General features: G+C 38.2%; 1 pseudogene; it reads right to left on the bottom strand.

Moving 5' to 3' along the window:
* Window positions 1-3854: 3854 nt before the first annotated feature.
* Window positions 3855-4073, bottom strand: LOC102872258 (annotated as a pseudogene).
* Window positions 4074-10676: the final 6603 nt, after the last annotated feature.

The following is a 10676-nucleotide window of genomic DNA, read 5'->3' as shown; positions in this document are numbered from 1 at the left end:
TATTTTGAAAAGAGTTTTGAAAAATGCTAGAATCTGTGACTCCTACGCCAGCTTAAAAGCTGCTTTTAATCCTTTCACTAACATAATTTAGGAAAGAAGAAAGTTACAGTTTACAGATCACTTTAGAAAGAGCTATTTTTGATAGTTGAGTGGGATTAATTTTCAAAGGAAAGGAATTGACTTTCTCTAGAAGATATTTTGCTTTACTTTTTCTTCTTATGTTTACATACTGATTTTTTTCGGTTAATATTGTTTGAATATGTATGTTTGGAAAAATCTCTGTTGAAAATAAAATTTGGACAATGAAATACTTTCCTAGGAATGTGGAGAATTAAAGCTTGACATTTTATTGGTCACAGTTATCATTTCAGCTACAGCCTCAGGAGATTTTCTTGACGGAGAAAAGTAAGGAGAAAAGTTGTTTCCCATTAGCTGTCCAAGATATTAGAGAATATAGTATATATGTTGCCAGTCCCCCAAAAGGTGACCCAACTGAATGTGGAAACTATTAAATGATATCATTAATATCACAAGCATGCAAAATACTGCTGAAGATAATGAAAAAAAAACCAGCTAGAACAGTACACAGATAGGGAACTGACATAAATTCAAGTAAGATTTAGAAGAGGCCATGGCAACAGAAATATCATTGCTGATGTCAGATGGATCCTGGCTGTAAGTAAAGAATACCAGAAGAATGTATAATTGTGCTTTATTGACTATGTAAACGCATTTGACTGTGTAGATCATAACAAATTGTGGCTGACATTGAGAAGAATGGGAGTACCAGAGCATCTAATTGTGCTCATGCGGAACCTATACCTTGATGAGGAGGCTGTTGTGCAAACAGAGCTGAGGAACACTTCAGGGTTTAAAATTGAGAAGAGAGTGTGTTAGGATTATATTCTCTCTCCATACCTATTCAATCAGTATGCTGAGCAAATTATTCAAGAAACTGAAATCTATGAAGAGGAGAATGGCCCCAGGATTGGCGGAAAGGAAAGTCATCTATAATATGCGTTATGCAGATGTCACAACCTTGCTTGCTGAAAGTGAGGAGGACTTGAAGCACTAGTTGCAGAAAATCAATGAATGCAGCCTTAGGTGTGAATTGCATTTCAATATCAAGAAAACAAAGATTCTTACCATTGGACTGAGAGGTAACATCATGATGGTTGGAGCGGAGATTGAAACTGTCAACAGCTTCATCTTTCTTGGATCCACAATTAATACCATTAGTACCAGTAGCCAGGAAATAAGAAGATACATTTCACTGGGAAAATCTGCCGTCGGGAGCTCTCCAAATTACTGAGGAGTAATGATGTCAGTTTGAGGATTAAGATGTATCTGATTCAGGCCATGGTCTTTTTAGTCACTTGCCATGCATCTGAGAGCTGGACAAAAAATAAGGATGAAAGAAGAATTGATGCCTTTGAACTGTGGTGTTGAAGAGTACTGAATATCCCGGGGATGGCCAAAAGAACAAACACAAATGTCTTAGAGAGGATGCAGCCAGAGTGCTCTTTGGAAGCAAGAATGATGAGGCTTTGTCTGACATACTTTGAGCATGTTGTTGCTAGGAAGGGTGGAAAAGGAGAGTAAGACCCTCAACCAGATGGATTGACACGGTGACTGCTGCAGTGGACTCATGTGTGTCAGGAAGTCTGAGGATGGCACAGCATAAAACAGGGTTCATGTCTTTTGTTTATAGGGTCACTATGAGTCGTACTTGACTCAATAGCACCCAACAACAACAACAACAACAATAGAACAACAGAACTGTTTAATAAGAATTTTGACACATAACAGCTAATTCTTAAATCCCTGGTTAGCTATCTGGTGCTACTATAGCACAAATATCACAAGTAAGTAGCTTTAAAGAACAGACTTTTTTTCCCCCTTTTTTTCCTCCCACAGTTCTGGAGGCTAAAATTTAAAATCAGTGTCAGAATAATGTTGTTTTCTTTCTTGTCAGTTGTTTTTGTTGGAGGCTGTTCAGTGGATTCTGATAGTGACCCCATTTGAAAGGGTTAAACTGCCCTTTACGGTTTCATAGGCTGTGATCTTTATGGGATCACCAGTCTTTCTCTCTGTGGAGTAGCTGATGTGTTCCATTACAGCTGGCAGTTCAAATCCACTTGAAATTATTTAACTGCCAGAGCTAGAATATGTCTCATTCTTCTCTTTCTGCCTTTGTTATAGAATTGTTACTAGCAGCCTATTGACATTCAAAGGGCTGTGAAAGGGTTGAGTTTCTGGGGCTTGTGGTTTATTAGATTTGGGTGATTCATGGACAAAACTGGCTCTAACTATATATAGGTGATTTTACTCCTTTCTAAGATTGAGATTGTGTGGGAAGTCAAATATTAAGTTATATGATGAACCATATACTTGATCAGGAATTTGGGCTTCCTTCCTGAGCTAAGCATAAGGTTGACAATAGAGAAAAACTCAGTTCATTTACAAAAGAATTCTCTTTATAATTTGCTTCCTGGTCATTCTCAATAAAGACGTAGAGGCGTGGCTTGAGATTGCTTCAGGTTTTTGAGCTGTTCTCCCCCTGCTTCACATTCTCTGGTTTTTTCCTCAGTCCTGGTATTCCTGTCTTTTCTATAGCTCTGGTTTCAACAAGATTGTTAACAATTTCATTTTGCTCATCTCCACAATTAACTCTTTTGGTAGTCAGGAAATCAAAAGGTGAATTGTGTTGGGAAAATCTGATGTCAGGGGCCTCTCCAGAGTGCTAAAGTCATGCTTGGTAGGAGAGGAAGACCCTAGATGAGATGGATTTACACAGTAACTCTGGTAGTGGGGCAAGGTGTGCTGCAGACGGTGAGACTGCCTTAGGATAGGACAGAGTTTAGAGCTATTGTGAATAGGGTTGCTATAAGTTGCAGGCGACTATATGATGACATAAAACAATAACAACAAAGTGTAAGCAGTTTTGTTTTTTTTCCTGATTAGACACTCTTATTCCCATTATGGGGAAGTTAAAGTATGAACATTAGATTAAATATTATCTTTTAGGGAAAGCCCAAACACTTAGAGTCAACAACCAAGTTTAAAATCTTTGGACAAGTCACTTAAACTTCCTAACTTAAGTTTCCAGTTTGTGGCCTAGTGGTAAGAAGCTGCTTTACATCCTAATGGCACTCTGAATCGGTCAGCTGCTTTGTGGAAGACGGGCCAATCTACTTTTGTGCAATTCACTGCCTCTGAAAACCCTCTGGAGGGTCAGCTATTAGTCAGTTCAGACCTGTCAGCACAACATACACAAACGAGTATTAAAAAATGTCTAGCTTTTAAAAAAAGGTAATCCATTCAATCTCATTTATGATCCCATAAGCAACAGCATTGTTTCTATATAGAGACTAAAATATTATACATCGACAATTTATGAACTTTCAAATGGAAGTGAAAAATCAACTTTTAGCATTCTAAGATTCGAAGTAGATTTTTCCCCCTCTCATTGTATAAAGATTTATCATTTCCAGATCACGGTGAAAGGAACTTGAGTAATTTATCAATTCTATTTTTCTACTTATGTCTTAGAAATACCTCACTAGAACTGGTATTTGACATAACAGAATGATGCTTGCAGAATGTCACATTGTAGCGATACGATGGATATTGATTATTACAGACACATTTGAGTATTAAATGGTCATGTCTTAATTAGATACTTACATAGAACATTGGTCCAATAGCATGAAAAAGAACAGGAGCTAGAAATGTATTTCACTTAATATTCTGACATAAAGGATAACCATTCTGTTCATTATTCTTTGCAGATAAGTCCTTTTTTTTTCTATGTTGAAACCTGAAGGCAATTAAAATCCTGGCATTTCCCCAAGCTACTGTATGAACAAGATGCTGACGGCCAACACAACACAGCATACAGCAGCATAAGGACTCTTCCATTCACCAATTCTGGCACTCTTCCAAAATACACCCAACAGCCCAGTTTTATTCCTATCCCGGACACTGGGTGTCAAGGATCAGATATAAGCACAGGTATATATAAGCAGCAAGATTACATTCAAAAGACTCTGAAAGTTGAAAATGGCAGGCATAGTGAGGCTGGCCAAGCCCCAGCCACATCACCCTTCCAGGCTCAGGGTGGGCCTCACAGTAGTTTTAAAGACTTAATTTAAGCTAGTATACAGCAGTGTTTTTAAACGATCCCCTTCAAGCAAACAAATCCATTGTCATCAAATCTTTCTAACTCATATGGATCCCTTTGTTCATTTTCTGACGTTGTCAGTCATTATTGGAGAAAACTGCTACTATCTCTACTATGGAATGCCAGGTGGATTCGAACATGAAGCCTTACTATTAACAGTCTGAAGTGTTTGTTCTGCATTATGCTGCCGAGTCCCATTATTTTAAAAATCACATGTAAAAACACTAATTTAGGATTTAAAATAAAAGGCAAAATTATTTTTCTGTATCATGTAGTTAATTGTACCTGTGTACTTGCTTTAATTTATTTTTAAGGATACTCTAATAAAAGTGATACACAGAGGAAGGGAAAAAAATGTCTGTGTTTCATTGACTATGCAAAGGCATTTGACTGTGTGGACCACAATACACTGTGGCTAATCTTGAGAAAAATAGGAATCTCAGAACACCCGATTGTGCTCATGTGAAACCTATAGTTGGACCAGGAAGCAGTCCTGAGAACAGAGCAAGGAAACACTGCATGGTTCAAAATCAGGAAAGGAGTACATCAGAGATGTGCCCTACATCTATACCTTTTCAATTTGTATGCAGAACATAACATTCTGGAGGATGGGCTTTATGAGGAGTGGTATGACATCAGGATTGGAGGACTCATCAACAACCTGCAATCTGCAGATGACATAACCTTGCTTGTAGAAACAAAAGAGAACCTGAAGCATTTGTTGCAGATGGTCAAGGACTGTAGTCTTTGATATGGATTGAAGCTCAACATCAAGAAAACAAAGATTTGTTTGTTTTTGTTTTTTTTTAAAGAAGATAAATATTCTCACCCTTGGGCCAACTGGTGGCATCATGATAGATGCAGTCAACACTCTTGGCACCAGCAGTCAGGAAAGGAAAAACATATTGCATTGGGAAAATCTGCTGTCAGGGATCTTGCCAAAGCCTTAAAGAGTGATGATGTCAGTCTGAAGATTAATGTGAGCTTGATTCAGGCCATGGTCTTTGCAATTACTTGCTACACATCAGATAGCTGGACAACTAGAGTTGATAGAAGAATTGATGCCTTTGAGTTATGGTGCTGGAGAAGAGTCTTGAATATACCATGGACTGCCAAGAAAAGAAATAGGTCTGTCTTGGAGAGGGTGAAATCAAATCTCTCCTTGGAGGCTAGGATTTTGAAGCCTCACCTCACTTGGGGTACGTGGCCAGGAGAGATTGATCCTTGGAGAAGGACATCATGCTTGGTGGAGGGATAGCAAGGGAGAGGAAGACTCTGGATGAGATGGATTGACACAGTAACTGGGATAATGGGGATAGGTGTGTTAAAGTCAGTGAGACAGCCTCAAAATAGGGCAGAGTTCAGAGCTATTGTATGTATTGTTGCTATGAGTCAGAGGTGCTATGAGTCACCACCACAAAATGCCTGATGAAGAAGTTGCTTGTGAAGGTCATAAGATAACAATGCTAATGTAGCTAATTCAATACCTAGTGCATGTGTGCTCCCTACATAAGTTAAAACTCAGAACCAACTACATGATGATAGGAACTGAATTTGGATTTGAATTCTTCAGTGAGTGCTCAATTGAAAATATTTTGCTTAAATATATGAATTGATGAATGAATGATTCTAGTTAACGTAATTGGCTGAATATGGCACAAAATCTGTATGTTGAATCATCTAATTGTGACAGACAAAACCTCAGGGGGAGTAGGTGTCACCTAGGTGGTGAACTTTAGGAGAACTGAACTTATGGTTCTTTGGGCAAGCATAATGTTTTGAGAGACCTAAAACTCTGCATGTGGTTCAGAACAAGCTTCACAGTTTAGATAATAATGAAGGCTCTTAATAGAATTTGCCCTTAATTCAGTGATTCCTTTGTTATTTTACTACTGTTTTAATGATCAAAAGAGCTCAAGTGTTCCAATGCTTTTGCTTCCGGCTCTTATTACAAGTTCTTTGCATCAGTGGTAAGTGAGACTCTTGGCAAGCTGGAGTTGGGAGATGAGCAGAGAAAGTGCAGGCAGGAGAGGAGGACCCACTCAAGGCAGCTCCTGATTGCCATTTCCCCTCTCAACCTGGTCTTGTGATTGTATCACCTTTGGCTGAAACCACATCCTGGAACCTTACTGTGCCTCTTTGTGTTGGTTTGAGAGTGTTTATTTTTTATTGTGAGATTTTGTGCCCTTTCCAAGGAAGGATACTTAAGTCCAGCCCTGATAATAAGACAGAGTGACTCCAGGAAGAAATGCACTGTGTCTGGGTCCTACTCCATTGAATTTATGCTAAAAAATGGAAAATAAAGTTCATATATGATTTTTTTTAGGAAATCTCATTTTTTGCTTGATGCTGCTGATAATAATAATAATAATAATAATAATAATAAGCCTTGCCTTCCTACAAATATTTTTTTTTGCTTTGAAATAGAATTTGTTAAGCAGTTTATAAAGATATAGGATACAAATTTTATCTAATTCTTAGTTTTGGGAACTGGTTTTATTTTCCTTGTTCTTTGATAAATGTGATCCTTAAGCTTGCCTTTCAGAGCCTCAACTTTTTTTATCCATTGAAGAAGATATTGTAATATCCAGTTTTCTAATATTTTCAATATTTAAAAAATTTTTTTAATTTAATTTTTTATTAATTTTAATGAAAGTTTACAGAGACTTTGGATTTCCATTTATTTGCTGTTGCACTTTTCTCCCTGCTTAAACTCCCACTCCCCAGTTGGATCTTCTCTTTGAAAAGTAAAAGAAAATTTCTTTTATTTCTATATAGTCCCTCCCCCCAAGTCCACGCCACCATGCAGCCTTCATTCTGGATTTTGTAATTTTTTTAAAAATGTTTTTTAAAAATTTGTGTGTGTGTACTGTCGATTTGCATCCAGAGCATCTGGTGGATTTGAACTGGGCACCTTCAGGATTGCAGCACAGTTTCTTGCCACTAGGCTACCAGAGCTCCATTAAAAGTACTATCTTTTAATATTTTTTTTCAGTAGAGAAAATGCAGTTTGTACAATGCCTGCAAGTAACAAGTGCTCAATAAATAGTGATAATTTTTCTTTATTCAGTCTTAAATACTTTTTAGAGTGGTAAAATATACAAAATAAAAAAGTAATTTTCAAAAGTAAACAATTTTATTAAACTTATTACATTAAAAACCCTGAAAAGATATCTTTTCCCATTGATTCTGCAAGTTGTTGTTGTTGCTATGTGCCATCAAGTTGCTTGTGACTCATCGTGACCCCATGCACAATAGCTCTGAATCCTGCCCTTTCCTGAGCCATTCTTACTGACTCCAACACACCTACACCCATTATACTAGTTACTGTGTCAATCCATCTCATCTCGGGTCTTCCTCTCTTGTGCTTTCTACCGTGCCAAACATGATGTTCTTCTCCAAGGAAGGTCTCTCCTGGCCACATGCCCAAAGTATGTAACACGAAACTTCAAAATCTTTGTCTCCAAGGAGAAAGTGGGTTTCACCCTCTCCGAGAAGACCAATGTGTTTTCTTGGTGGTATGTTCTCCAAGATATGGTTAATACTCTTTTGCAGCACCACAACTCGAAGGCATCAATTCTTCTCCTATCATTCTTAGTCATTGTCCAGCTCTCTGATGCAGAGCAAGTAATTGCAAAGACCATGACCTGGATCATATGTACATCATTGCACGTGATCAGACTGACATCATTGCTCTTTAGTACTTTGAAAAGGTTTCTGAAAGCAAACTTCCCCAATACCATTTGTCTTTTGATTTCCTGACTGCTGGTGACAAGCGTAAGCTGAAATTGTTAACAACCTCAATCTCATCTCCATCTACTGTGGTCCTACAAGTTGGCTCTGTGGTGAGAATTTTGTCTTCTTGATGTTCAGTCCATACTGAACACTATAGTCCTTGACCTTCTGCAGCAAACACTTCAGGTGCTCTTTAGTTTTGGCAAGCAAGGTTGTGTCATCTGCAAATCACAGGTTATTGATGAGTCTTCTAATTCTGATGCTGCATTCCTCCTCATAAAGTCCAGCCTCCCAAATGTTTTATTCTGCATGTTGCTGTGTTGTGTACTGTAGAGTCGGAATTGACCCATGGCTGACCCTCTGAGACAATTAATTGCACAGGAGGAGATTGCCCATCCTCTTGCAGAGCAGCTGGTGGCCTTGAACTGCATGCCTTGAGGATTGCGGCTCAGTTTCTTCCTACTAGACCACCAGAACTATTCTGCCTAAATATTGAAAAGGTGTAGAGACAGGACACACCTCTGACACACTCCTTTCCAGATTTCGGACCATTCAGTGTTTCCTTGCTCTGTTCTGAGAACTGCTTCCTGGTCCAAGTACAGGTTTTACATGAGCATAATCAATTGTTCTGGGATTCCCATTTTTCTCAAGGTTAGCCACAATTTTTTGCGATCCACACAGTCAAATGCTTTGCATAGTCAATGAAACACAGATAGACACTCCTCTGGTACTCTCTGCTTTTTGGCCAGGAACTTGTGCATAGATAAGGAAATGACTTAGACCAACGATAGCCAAAGGGTGGTCTTGTGGTCTAGTGGTAAGAAGTAGTGCCTAACAAAGGCACAGGGTTTGAATCCAGCAGCTGCTCCATAGGAGAAGAAAGGACAGTCTCCTCTCATGTGATTGCCTCTGAAAACGTGTTCAAAGATCTCCTATGTATTGATCAGACTCAATAGCACATGACAAGAACAACATCAAAGACAACCATGAACTATGAGTCTGACATATAGTCTCCACATTTTGTCTCAGTGACCAGTTACTATTTTAAAGGTGACACAATAATTTGGAGTCATCAAGCTGTTGCTACTGTGTAGTTATGAAATTTTGTTGCATCCTTTCTGTTAATTTACAAGTTCCAAAACAGTGACATTGGGAATAATCTAAAGATTGGAAAAATGCTTCCTCTTTTGTGATTCTCTGGAACTTCATATGTCCTTGTACCATAAAATCATTCTGATGCAGTGTAGTTACTCATTAGTTTGTCTGTTTATCCCTTTAGATGATAAGTGTGTAGAGTGTAGCAACTGTGCTCCGTTGCTTTATATAGCCTTTCTGTTTAGTCCTGAGTCTGACATACAGATGACATTTAAAACATTTTTGGAATGCATGATTGAATGGATGAGCAAGGTAATGTTTCTTCTAGTGTTCTCTTCTAGACTGTTCAGGAGATTTTCAATCTGCTTCACTCCTTCTGACCTCCCACTTACCCTCTGAAGTTTTTCCTTCTTGAATCTTTCCAGCTTTCTGCTTCAGTTTATTGGTATATTCAGGAAGGATATACTTGCATTTTGAATAAGGGATTTTGAAGAATCAGTATTCTCCTCATTATGACAAACCTCTGGATTATGGAGTACTGTTCTTTCTAATCCACTTAGCTAATTATGTATATGAATACACACACACACATATATGCATACACACACGTATAAATATATATGTAGCTCATTGTCATTGAGTAGGAACCAACTCAGTTGACTCTTCAATGGGTTTTTAGAGGCTATAAATCATGTGGGAAGAAACTACCCATCTTTCTCCCATGGAGCTGCTGGTAGATTCAACATTTCTGCCTGTGGACTGGCAGTACTACTCCCTATCCACTAAGCCACGATAGCTCCTTATATGTGTGTGTATATACATATACATATACATATGCATATGCATATACATATAATATACAATATATAGTATATAACAGATAACATAGAATATAGAATATATGTGTGTATGTGTGCATATACATTGATATGTGAATGTGTGTGTATGTCTGTGTGTATATATCTCCATCAATTTACAACATTGTACTTTGTTTTCTTGATGTTTAGTTTCAATCTATATTGAAGGCTGCAGTCCTTGACCCTTTGCAGCAAGTGCTTCAGGTCTTTCTCAGTTTCAGCAAGCAGGGTTGTGTTATCTGCATAACACAGATTGTTGATGAATCTTCCTCCAATCCTGATGCCGCATTCTTCCTCGTATAACCCAGTGTCCTGGACGACCTCTTTGCATACAGATTGAAAAGGTATGGAGACAGAATAGATCCCTGGCAGATGCCCTTTTCGATTTTGTGCAGTGTTTCCTTGAGCTGTGAGAGTATATCAAGAATATTGTCCATGAAGAATGCAAAAGATCATTACAAGGCAGAAGATGAAGAAAAGACCAAGATGGGTGTCAGATAAGACTCTGAATATTGTATTAGAGTGCCAAGAAGTCAAAGCTAAAGGAAGAAATAAAGAAATTAAAGAGCTGAACAGAAAATTTCAAAGGGCAGCTCAGCATGACAAAGCAAGGTATTATCATAAAATATGCAAAAAAGTGCTGGAGTCAGAAAATCAAAAGGGCCGAACTCTCTCAGCATTTCTTAAGCTGAAGGAATTGAAAAACAAATTCAAGGCACGAGTGGCAATACTTAGGGATGCTTTGGGCAGGATGTTAAATGATCCAAGAAACATTACAAGAAGATGGAAGGAGTATACAGAGTCAC

This window comes from Elephantulus edwardii, unplaced genomic scaffold (assembly GCF_000299155.1).
Source record: "Elephantulus edwardii isolate Elephantulus edwardi_28Jun2011 unplaced genomic scaffold, EleEdw1.0 scaffold00256, whole genome shotgun sequence".
Lineage (NCBI taxonomy): Eukaryota > Metazoa > Chordata > Mammalia > Macroscelidea > Macroscelididae > Elephantulus > Elephantulus edwardii.
The sequence above is the reverse complement of the archived record's forward strand: the minus strand, read 5'-3'. Positions and strand labels throughout refer to the sequence as shown.